We start from the raw sequence: 12,500 nt of genomic DNA on the forward strand, positions 1-12,500 counted from the left end.
TCTCTTTTTCCAGTTTTCTTTCTTCTTCCGTTGTAGAAGAGTCTTGGCTTCTTTGTACGAGGTGGAGTTGTGTGGTTGGGGAAGTCTCGCACCTCCTTTTGCCAGCCTGTCCGCTTCTTCATTGCCGGCAATGCCGACATGAGCCGGTATCCGCTGGAGCACCACCTTGTTGTGTTGATTGCCTGGTGGGGAGGTCAGTGGGGCCAGACAGAAGGGACTGGAGGGCGGACAGGGAGTCAGTGAGGAGGACGATGTTTTGCCGACTGCGGTCTTCCCCTGCTGCGTGCTCTGCTGCAGTGATGAGGGCGTGGAGCTCGGCCCTGTAGTTCGAGCTCAGGTCACCAGCTGGGACGGAGAGGGAGGTGGTGGTCCCGTTTGGGCGACGGATGTAGACGCCACTGCCTCCATTCCTTACGGCGTTCTCTGAGGAGCCGTCTGTGTAGACGTGAGTCCAGGTGCAATGTGGGTAGCGGTCCTGAATCATCTCCATGGCGAGGGCCTTCTGGACATGTGGTGACTGTTCGCCCTTTGCTGTCAGTCCTGGTACATCTGTTCTGACTTCATGGAAGCTCTTGCGTGGGGCCCAGACGTCTGAGACGAGTGTCTCACAGCAGTTGGGGTCAGCTTCCAGAGCTTCAGCATACTCCGTTTGGAGGTCCTTGACCTGATGTTTGAGGCTCTTTCGTTTCAGCCTGTTCTTGGTGCCCTTGTTGAGGTTTTGGTGAAGTGGGTGAGTGGTCAGTCTCTTCATCTTCTCTCCCTGGAGGACAGCTTTGTACTCTCGTCTGTCCTCGAGTGGTTCCAGGTCTGCTGTTTTCTCCATTTCTTGGATGGGTGTACTTTTCATGGCACCGAGGATGATCCTTAGCCCCATGTTCTGGACTTTGTCCAGCTTTCCTTTGTTGGTTTTGGAGGCAGTGGTCCATGTTGAGGAGGCGTATTCCATGACCGGTCTGACAGCGCCTGTGTAGACCTGTTTCAGAATGCCAGAGTTTGCGCCCCACTGGGTTCCTGCCAATTTCTTCATGAGCGAGAGCTTCTTCATCGCTCTTCCTTCTGTCGCTTCAATCTGCGGCTTCCACGTCAGACGTGTGTCCAGGGTGACTAAATATCAGTAAATCATTAAATTAAAAATTACATAAATACATGAATGAATAAATACATCAATATATTAAACAAATAAATACTCAAATACATAAATAAATAAATAAATAAATATGAATGAATTGAAAACAATGACAGTTGAAGAGCTAAATGAATAAATACATTAAATAATGTACAAGCAAACAAACAAAGACACAGACAAAGAAACACACACACACACACACACACACCTATACACACACCTCACACACACACACGCACATACACACTCACATACACACACACACACACCTATACACACACACACACACACACACACACACACACACACACACACACACACACACACACACACACACACACACACACACACACATACATACATACATACATACAAAAGTGATTACTTTCAAAATTCAATCTCTCTCTCTCGTTTCCATTCTCTCCAAGAGGGGAGAGAGAAAAAGAGATAAAGCGGGGTTGAGTGTCAGAGAGAGAGGGAGAGAGAAACAGAGATAAAGCGGGGTTGTGAGACAGAGAGAGAGGGAGGGAGCACAATTATCGGAGACAGAATTTGATGTTTGATGTTGGACGAGAGTATGTACATTTATGTATCCATTTTGTACTGCTTTATTGTTAACTTCTTGGTGTTGTATTATGATCCGTCATGTTTGATGTTCTGTACGTATATTATCCGTATGTATGTTTTTAACATTCTTTTTTCCTTTTTTAACTCCTTCGTGTGATGGGGATATGGCCTCAAGGAATAAAAAATCCATTCATCCATTTATTCATCCATCCATTCATCCATCCATTCATCCATCCGTTTATCGATCCATTCATCCATCCATTCATCCATCCATTCATCCATCCGTTCATCCATCCATTCATTTCCATCCATCAATCCATCCATCCACACCATCCACCGTCTCTGTCTCTCGCCCCTCCTCCTCCTCCTCCTTGCCCACTCTCCTTCTCTGTGCCTATTTTCTCAGTACCCCCCACCCCTCTCTCTCTCAACTCCTCTCTCTGTCTTTCATCCTCATTCTCTCTCCCCCCCCCCTCTCCCTCTCTCCTATTCCTCCTCTTCCTCCTCCTGATCTTCCTCGCCCACTCTCCCTCTCTCTATTCTTTTCCTCAACCCCCCTCCTCTCTGTCTCTGCCTGTCTGTCTGCCTGTCTGTCTGTCTGTCTGTCTGGCTCTCTCTCTCTCTCTCTCTCTCTCTCTCTCTCTCTCCCCTCCCTCTCTCTCTCTCTCTCTCTCTCTCTCTCTCTCTCTCTCTCTCTCTCTCTCTCTCTCTATAACAAGCACACTAATGTTTGCTATACTTTTCCCTACATGATTGTGTTTTATTTTATTTGTTTTTCATTCTTCATACTTGTTCTTCGTTTCACGTGTGTATTATAGTAGGGACTAGCTGTAAGAAAGGACAATATGGACCTAATGCTATCATCCCTCGATAATAAAGTTTTTGAGTTCGAGTTCAAGTTCGAGTTCTCTCTCTCTCTCTCTCTCTCTCTCTCTCTCTCTCTCTCTCTCTCTCGAGGTATTACACACCGCTACGACCGAAGAGAAGTGAAAAATAAACTCCTGTTGTGCAGCGGGATAAAGTATTCCCTCATACCTCGGAGATATATCTTCACTCGCTCGCAGCGACGTCACGTGACATTTTAGATGGTGGAAGAAAATGCTGTCGCTTATCGGCAGTGCCTTTGTAGTGCACTTGCACTAGAACGGCACTGGGTCCAGTACCCGCTCCGGCGTCAAAGCATTTTCCACTAAAAAGTGAACAAAATTTGACCTATTTCGTCGCCTATAGGGGACGGAAAGAATGTCATTTCAATGGTGTGATAACATTCTTTCCGTCACGTGACGTCGCTGCGAGCGACTGAAGGTATATCTCCGAGGTATGAGGGAATACTTTAACCCGCTGCACAACAGGAGTTTATTCTTCACTTAGCTTCGGTCGAACCGGTGTGCAATGGGTGCTCTCTCTCTCTCTCTCTCTCTCTCTCTCTCTCTCTCTCTCTCTCTCTCTCTCTCTCTCTCTCTCTCTCTCTCTCTCTCTCACTCTCTCTCTCTCTCTCTCTCTCTCTCTCTCTTTCTGTCTGCCTCTTTTCTTTCTCTGCATCCCTCTCTGCCTCTGTCTCTGTCTGTCCATCTGTCCATAAGATTTCTGATTGTTCTTTTTATATTTAGTCAAGTTTTGACTAAATATTTTAACATCGAGGGGGAATCGAAACGAGGGTCGTGGTGTATGTGCGTGTGTGCGTGTGTGCGTGTGTGCGTGTGTGCGTGTGTGTGTGTGTGTGTGTGTGTGTAGAGCGATTCAGACTAAACTACTGGACCGATCTTTATGAAATTTGACATGAGAGTTCCTGGGTATGAAATCCCCGAACGTTTTTTTCATTTTTTTGATAAATGTCTTTGATGACGTCATATCCGGCTTTTCGTGAAAGTTGAGGCGGCACTGTCACGCCCTCATTTTTCAACCAAATTGGTTGAAATTTTGGTCAAGTAATCTTCGACGAAGCCCGGACTTCGGTATTGCATTTCAGCTTGGTGGCTTAAAAATTAATTAATGACTTTGGTCATTAAAAATCTGAAAATTGTAAAAAAAAATACAAATTTATAAAACGATCCAAATTTACGTTTATCTTATTCTCCATCATTTGCTGATTCAAAAAACATATAAATATGTTATATTCGGATTAAAAACAAGCTCTGAAAATTAAATATATAAAAATTATTATCAATTTTTTTTTTCGAAATCAATTTAAAAACACTTTCATCTTATTCCTTGTCGGTTCCTGATTCCAAAAATATATAGATATGATATGTTTGGATTAAAAACACGCTCAGAAAGTTAAAACGAAGAGAGGTACAGAAAAGCGTGCTATCCTTCTCAGCGCAACGAATACCCCGCTCTTCTTGTCAATTCCACGGGCACTGCCTTTGCCACGGGCGGTGGAGTGACGATGCTACGAGTATACGGTCTTGCTGCGTTGCGTTGCGTTCAGTTTCATTCTGTGAGTTCGACAGCTACTTGACTAAATATTGTATTTTCGCCTTACGCGACTTGTTTAAAAATGTCAATGTTTGGCAGCATGTCTTTCAGTCTCGCAGTATACACATAATATGTTGCTAACAACAGGAACAGATCAACAACTTTGTCTGCATATACAAACTCTTTACAATCAAACATGATCAATTCCTTTGATACAATCAACTAGACTGTGCACAGTGTGAAATACTTTCACGCAATCACTGTTAAAAGTCACTCCAAAAAATATATGTACTGTTGGACTGTCCGTGAAAAAGTACCCCAAGCAGTCTTCCTCTTAAGTTTGACCTCGCAGTTGATTTGGATGAACCACAATTATAATAGTTATTAGAAAGGGTGGTCATTGAGCTGCTGGAGAAAAGCGGTTTTATGATAAGAAAGTTGCTGAAGTGTTTTTGTTTGTTTTTGTTTGTTTGTTTGTTCGCTTTGTTGTTGTTGTTGTTGTTGTTGTTGTTGTTGTTGTTGTTGTTGTTGTTAGTGTGTTTGTTTGTTTGTTTGTTTTTTGTTTTGTTTCTGTATCTGTCTGTTTGTGTTCTGTCGTTTGTTTGTTTCCTTGCCTTCTTGCTTGCTTGTTTGTTTGTTTGCCATTGCGTTTGTTTGATTCGACTTTACACATCTTTGTTGATTGCTTGGTTTGTTTGTTTGTTTGTTTGTTTGTTTGTTTGTTTGTTTGTTGTTTGTTTGTTTGTTTGTCTGTTTCTTTTTTTCTTTGTTTTTTGTTAGTTTCCTTGCTTACTTGCTTGTTTGTTTGTTTGCTATTGCGTTTGTTTGATTCGACTTTAAACAACTTTGTTCTTTGCTTGGTTTGTTTATTTGTTTGTTTGTTTGTTTGTTTGTTTGTTTGTTTGTTTGTTGTTTGTTTGTTTGTTTGTATGTTTCTTTGTTTCTTTGTTTTTTTGTTAGTTTCCTTGTTTACTTGCTTGTTTGTTTGTTTGCCATTGCGTTTGTTTGATTCGACTTTATACATCTTTGTTCATTGCTTGGTTTGTTTAGTTGTTTGTTTGTTTGTTTGTTTGTTTGTTTGTTTGTTTATTTGTTAGTTTGCTTTTTTGCTCTGCTTGTTATGACTGAACACATTATTTTCTCTTTTTGTTTTCCTCTCAGAAGTGTTGCACCCTTGACGACGCTGCCAAAATGTCGAAAATGGCGACCCTAGCCCTGACTGTGATCTTTGCAATCGTCCTCAGCATCCATGGTAAGAAAGAGTGTGCGCGCAAGAGAGAGCAGATGCATGTGTAATATAAGTTGTGCTCCGTGTGTGTGTATGTATGTGTATGGGTAAATGGGTGAGGGGTTGGTGTTTGTTCGGGCGTGTAATAGTTTGCGCTTGCGTGCATGCGTCTGTGCTTACGTGCGCGAGCGTGTGTGTATACGTATGTGTATGTTTGTGCGTGCGTGCGTGCGTGCGTGCGTGTGTGCGTGCGTGTGTGTGTGTGTGTGTGTGTGTGTGTGTGTGTGTGTGTGTGTGTGTGTGTGTGTGTGTGTGTTTGTTTGTTTGTTAACAAAACGGTCTTAAATTGAGCCTAACAATGGCTTCCCTTCTGTTCGTCTGTATATCTGCCTTGTTTGTCTTCTTCTTCTTCTTCTTCTTCTTCTTCTTCTTCTTCTTCTTCTTCTTCTTCTTCTTCTTCTTCTTCTTCTTCTTCTTCTTCTTCTTCTTCTTCTTCTTCTTCTTCTTCTTCTTCTTTTTCTTCTTCTTCAGCGTTCGAAAGTTGTGTCACTCATAGTCTCAGGCCTACAAACGAACCTACCTTGAATTAACTTCTGTCTCAGGCACCGCGGCTGTGCCTTGTAAGGCTGGGAAGACGTCCTGTGACGCTGCGTCGTGGACAATCACGGCAAACATCTTCAATGTTGACGTGTGTTGTCCGGCCAACAATGTCGTGACCTTCCACACAGTCAGCTCTGCCAGCGTCCAGTGCAGATGCATAAGTAACTAACTTGAAAACACAATCACAGCAAAACAGAAAAAAATAAACAAAGAAGGAATTAAAACGATCACAAGAACGTGATGAAAAACATTTTTGTCTGAAATTCCATTTTTTGTTTTTGTATTTGCGATTTGGTTTTTAACTCAGCTGAACAGAACAATGTGTTCACAGTTTTCCTTCTGTTTTGATTAAATGTGATTAACAGCAAGTTTGCGTTTGGGTTTATAATCGTGTGTAATGTTTGGCTGTGTGTGTGTGTGTGTGTGTGTGTGTGTGTGTGTGTGTGTGTGTGTATGTGTGTGTGTGTGTGTGTGTGTGTAGTATATATATATATATATATGTATATATGTATATATGTGTGTGTGTGTGTGTGTGTGTGTGTGTGTGTGTGTGTGTGTGTGTGTGTGTGTGTGTGTGGGCGTCTGTCTTACAATCAATACTAATTTGGACTTTTTAAGCAATCATTCCTGTCTTGCATTTTTCAAGAATATACACTAATGGTCGAGAAAGTTTAATGAATAAATAAATAAACAAATATAAAGATGAAAAACAAAATACATTTAAAAAAATTCACAAAGTCAGTAAATCATTAAATAAAAATTTACATAAATACATGAATGAATAAATACATCAATATATTAAACAAATAAATACTCAAATACATAAATAAATAAATAAATAAATTTAAATGAATTGAAAACAATGACAGTTGAAGAGCTAAATGAATAAATACATTAAATAATGTACAAGCAAACAAACAAAGACACAAAGACACACACACACACACACACACCTATACACACACCTCACACACACACACACACACACACACACACACACACACACACACACACACACACACACACACACACACATACATACATACATACAAAAGTGATTACTTTCAAAATTCAATCTCTCTCTCTCGTTTCCATTCTCTCCAAGAGGGGAGAGAGAAACAGAGATAAAGCGGGGTTGTGAGACAGAGAGAGAGGGAGGGAGCACAATTATCGGAGACAGAATTTGATGTTTGATGTTGGACGAGAGTATGTACATTGATGTATCCATTTTGTACTGCTTTATTGTTAACTTCTTGGTGTTGTTTTATTATCCGTCATGTTTGATGTTCTGTACGTAACTTATCCGTATGTATGTTTTTAACATTCTTTTTTCCTTTTTTAACTCCTTCGTATGGGGATATGGCCTCAAGGAATAAAAAATCCATTCATCCATCAATTCATCCATTTATTCATCCATCCATTCATCCATCCATTCATCCATCCGTTCATCCATCCATTCATCCATCCATTCATCCATCCATTCATCCATCCATTCATTTCCATCCATCAATCCATCCATCCACACCATCCACCGTCTCTGTCTCTCGCCCCTCCTCCTCCTCCTCCTTGCCCACTCTCCTTCTCTGTGCCTATTTTCTCAGTACCCCCCACCCCTCTCTCTCTCAACCCCTCTCTCTGTCTTTCATCCTCTCTCTCTCCCTCCCTCCCTCTCTCCTATTTCTCCTCCTTCTCCTCCTGATCTTCCTCGCCCACTCTCCCTCTCTCTATTCTTTTCCTCAACCCCCCTCCTCTCTGTCTCTGCCTGTCTGTCTGCCTGTCTGTCTGTCTGTCTGTCTGGCTCTCTCTCTCTCTCTCTTTCTCTCCCCTCCCTCTCTCTCTCTCTCTTTCCCTCTCTCTCTCTCTCTCTCTCTCTCTCTCTCTCTCTCTCTCTCTCTCTCTCTCTCTCTCTCTCTCTCTCTCTCTCTCTCTCTCTCTCTCTCTCTCTCTTGCTATAAACAATATGAGTTTTCGCAAATAAACATTCTGATTCTGATTCTGATTCTCTCTCTCTATAACAAGCACACTAATGTTTGCTATACTTTTCCCTACATGATCGTGTTTTATTTTATTCGTTTTTCATTCTTCATACTTGTTCTTCGTTTCACGTGTGTATTATACAAGGACAATATGGACCTAATGCTATCATCCCTCGATAATAAAGTTTTTGAGTTCGAGTTCAAGTTCGAGTTCTCTCTCTCTCTCTCTCTCTCTCTCTCTCTCTCTCTCTCTCTCTCTCTCTCTCTCTCTCTCTCTCTCTCTCTCTCTATCTCTATCTCTCTGTCTCTCTTTCTCTCTCTCTCTCTCTCTCTCTCTCTCTCTCTCTCTCTCTCTCTCTCTCTCCCGTAGTGAAGAAGTCAGTTAAGGTGTGGTCTCAGGATAGCGTAGAGCAGTTGCAGGGATGTTTTGAGTGTACAGATTGGGACATGTTTCTTGATTCTAGTGTTAGTGTAGACGAAGCTACTGAAGTGATTTCTGACTATGTCAATTTTTGTGAGGATATGATTGTCCCATCTAAGACAGTGAAATTGTACCCCAACAACAAACCTTGGATTTCAAAGTCTCTCAAAGCCACACTCAACGAGAAAAAGGTAGCATTTCAGACAGGAGACAGAGTAGAAAAGAAAGTAGTACAGAACAAATTGAGGAAAGAAATTTTGGAAGCGAAGAGACAGTACAAAGAGAAAGTAGAGTCACAGTTTGAATCAGGTAGCTTAGCAGACGCATGGAAAGGACTTAAAACTTTGTCAGGACAGGCCAAATCAAAATCCAGTAGCAATAGCATGCCGATGAAAGAACAGGTTGAATTTTCTGAGAAATTAAACGAGTTCTATTGTAGATTCGAGAAAGATGATTTGAAGGATGATTTAGACAGCGTGACTTCCCAGCTTAAGGTAGATATGGCAGGTGATGAGGAGGACTTTAACGTTCAAGGCAAGACTGTTGAGAAGGTTTTTGGCAAGTTGAATGTAAAGAAAGCAGTTGGTCCTGATAACATCGGTGGACGAGTTTTGAGATCATGTGCCTGTCAGTTGTCCGTTGTTTTTAGCCGTTTGTTTAGTTGGTCTCTGAAAGATTGCACTGTGCCTAGACTCTGTCCCCAAGAACAACAAGCCCAAAACCCTGAATGACTATCGCCCTGTAGCTCTCACCTCTATTGTTATGAAGTGCTTTGAGCGCATTGTCCTCTTTAGACTGCTCCATCAGGTCAAGCCCCATCAGGATCCCTTCCAGTTTGCATACAAGCAGAATAGATGCACAGATGACGCCACACTCACACTCTTACACAACGCATACACACACTTAGAAAAACCTGGCTCTTTTGTACGCATTCTTTTCATAGACTTCTCTTCTGCCTTCAACACTATCCAACCCTGCCTCATGGCCCAGAAACTTCTCCGCTACAGCGTGACCCCAAGGCTTATCCTGTGGATTATCAACTTTCTCGTTAACAGAACCCAGTCAGTCCGCTTTCAGACAGCTCTCTCTTCCCTTAGGTCCACCTCCATAGGCTCTCCACAGGGTACAGTTATCTCCCCTGTGTTGTTCACACTCTACACTAACGACTGCAGTGGCACTGACTCCACCCTTCTTATCAAATATTCAGATGATACAGCGCTAGAAGATCTCTCCAATAGTGACGCAACTTACTTTGCAGAAGTAGAACGTTTCAACGCCTGGTGTAAAGACAACTTTTTAGACCTAAATGTGACAAAGACCAAAGAACTTCTGATAGACTTTAGAAGAAACCCTGCCCCTGTCCCTGACCTGATCATTGATGGTGTGACTGTTGAGCGTGTGACTGAATATAAGTATCTTGGCACAGTTATCGATGATAAGCTGTCCTTCAATGCAAACACCACCCTCATACACAAAAAATGTCAGTCACGCATCTACTGCCTTCAGAAACTTAGGAAGTTGAATGTGAACCCTTTTATCCTTCAAACTTTCTACCGCTCTTTCATCGAGTCTGTCACCACTTTTGGTTTTGTGTCCTGGTATGGAGGTCTGAGTGTGAAGAACAGGAATGTCTTAGTGCGAATGGTGAATGTCAGTAGCAAGGTGATTGGCAGGCAGCAAGCAAGTGTGGAGTCCCTGTATGAAAAGCGTGTGGTGAGAAAGAGTAGGCGGATAGCTTCAGATAGGTTCCATGTCCTTGCCCACCTCTATGAACTCCTTCCCTCTGGCCGTAGACTTCGCACGCACAAAGCTAGGACACTCAGGCTGCAAAACAGCTTCATCCCCAAATCCATCACCCTTGGCAACATGTAAACACATCCACATACCCGACTCAGCCCCTCTTCTGCCAGTGCAATCAGTAGTAATGTACATGTATGTATTGGTTTTATGTACGTCCGTATTTTTTCTGTGATATATTGTATGCTATGATTTTTTGCAATGATGTTTAGCCATAGTCCGTTATACGCGTAGGTGTGCGAGAATATGTAAGCGCAGTGCTTTAAAGATGTCCATGTGGGAATGTGTAAGTGGGCGTAGTCGAATGTCCATGTGGGAATGTGTAAGTGGAGCATATAAGAATGCCCATGTGTGAATGTGTAAGTGGAGCGTATAAGAATGTGTAAGTGGAGCGTGGTCGAATGTCCATGTGTGAATGGGTAAGTTGAGCGTATAAGAATGTCCATGTGTGCGATGTGTAAGTGAGACATGGATGTGTTCATGACTGAATGTGTAAGCACAATGCAAGGAGAGGCCAGAAAGGTATGTGGGAGGTGTGTTTATAACCTGCCCTGTTATATAGTGTAAAAACAATGTCCTGTTTGTATTATTGTTATGTACCACGCCTGGATTTCTCAATGAGATAATAAAGTATTCTTATTCTTATTCTCTCTCCCCTCCCACACAAAACAACATACAGGGTGACACAAAAAAAACAGATCCCACCAAAAGTTTAATATTTTCTGAAATAATCAGCCGATTCTTTTATTTTTTCAGGTGAGCCAAGCTGAAATGATGTTCTAACAGCCCACCAAGTTTGAGCTTCAAGATGTCATGGACAACGGAGCATAAGACATTTATAGTCGAGGCCTATTTTCGCCGGCGAACAGATTTGCTCGGGCTGCGCACAACAGACTCTCTGACTGAATCAATATTCCTCGGTGTCCTTGCTGATTTAGGTCGACCAGAGTGGGATCCCCTGTTAGGGTTTTTACTATTGAGGTTATTGACAGTCCCATGGTCTCTGAACTTATCCCTAAATCAGCAAGGACACCGAGGAATATTGATTCAGTCAGAGAGTCTGTTGTGCGCAGCCCGAGCAAATCTGTTCGCCGGCGAAAATAGGCCTCGACTATAAATGTCTTATGCTCCGTTGTCCATGACATCTTGAAGCTCAAACTTGGTGGGCTGTTAGAACATCATTTCAGCTTGGCTCACCTGAAAAAATAAAAGAATCGGCTGATTATTTCAGAAAATATTAAACTTTTGGTGGGATCTGTTTTTTTCGTGTCACCCTGTATATCTGAAAAGTTTTTCATGGAGATGGAATCATCAAATTGCATCAGCTTTACGTAAATTACGACATCACAAATACAACAGTGTCTTTCAGATCTAATCAAACAGATTAGGTTTTTCGTCATCATTTGTAATATACGCTGAGCTGTGCAGAACTTGATGAACACAATTATTTGCTGACAACAAAGAAAACAACAACCATGTTTGTGCCAGCTAAGCATTCTGAATAGATTATAGATAGGACAGAGATGCACTGTGATAGACCGATGATATCTCCAAAATTTGATATTTATCAAAATACACAGGCTGCACTGTCATACCTTCATGTATATATAAGGGCGACTGTAAGGAAGGGATTCTAAGGTATTCTTGACCTGCTTCAAGAGTTTCAACTGAACCCGTTGCACAAGGTAAGACTCTCTGTCTCTGTCTGTCTGCAAGTCTGGCTGGCTCTCTCTCTCTCTCTCTCTCTCTCTCTCTCTCTCTCTCTCTCTCTCTCTCTCTCTCTCTCTCTCTCTCTCTCTCTCTCTCTCTCTCTCTCTCTTTCTGTCTGCCTCTCTTTCTTTGTCTGCATCCCTCTCTGCCTCTGTCTCTGTCTGTCCATAAGATTTCTGATTGTTCTTTTTTGAAAATGTCAATGTTTGGCAGCATGTCTTTCAGTCTCGCAGTATACACATAATATGTTGCTAACAACAGGAACAGATCAACAACTTTGCCTGCATATACAAACTCTTTACCATCAAACATGATCAATTCCTTTGATACAATCAACTGTGCACAGTGTGAAATACTTTCACGCAATCACTGTTAAAAGTCACTCCAAAAATATATGTACTGTTCGACTGTCCGTGAAAAAGTACCCCAAGCAGTCTTCCTCTTAAGTTTGACCTCGCAGTTGATTTGGATGAACCACAATTATAATAGTTATTAGAAAGGGTGGTCATTGAGCTGCTGGAGAAAAGTGGTTTTATGATAAGAAAGTTGCTGAAGTGTTTTTTCTTTGTTTTTGTTTGTTTGTTTGTTCGCTTTGTTGTTGTTGTTGTTGTTGTAGTTGTAGTTGTGGTGGTTTTTGTTGTTGTTGTTGTTGTTGTT

General features: G+C 41.9%; 2 long non-coding RNA genes across 3 annotated transcripts in view; both read left to right on the forward strand.

The window, feature by feature from the left end:
- Positions 1-6,307, forward strand: part of LOC138964376 (uncharacterized) — an 8,741-nt gene extending 2,434 nt beyond the window's left edge. Inside the window, exons 1-3 of one of the 2 annotated variants that reach the window (XR_011455090.1) lie at positions 4,110-4,133; positions 5,273-5,363; positions 5,942-6,307. This is a non-coding gene — a long non-coding RNA (uncharacterized lncRNA). Of the gene's footprint in view, positions 1-4,109; positions 4,134-5,272; positions 5,364-5,941 lie in introns of those variants that run through there. The other variant, XR_011455089.1, reaches the window with a different exon arrangement.
- Positions 6,308-11,691: 5,384 nt separating this feature from the next.
- Positions 11,692-12,500, forward strand: part of LOC138964377 (uncharacterized) — a 3,813-nt gene continuing 3,004 nt past the window's right edge. Inside the window, exon 1 of the long non-coding RNA XR_011455091.1 lies at positions 11,692-11,818. This is a non-coding gene — a long non-coding RNA (uncharacterized lncRNA). The remainder of the gene's footprint in view (positions 11,819-12,500) is intronic.

Source organism: Littorina saxatilis, linkage group LG4 (assembly GCF_037325665.1).
Source record: "Littorina saxatilis isolate snail1 linkage group LG4, US_GU_Lsax_2.0, whole genome shotgun sequence".
Taxonomy (NCBI): Eukaryota; Metazoa; Mollusca; class Gastropoda; order Littorinimorpha; family Littorinidae; genus Littorina; species Littorina saxatilis.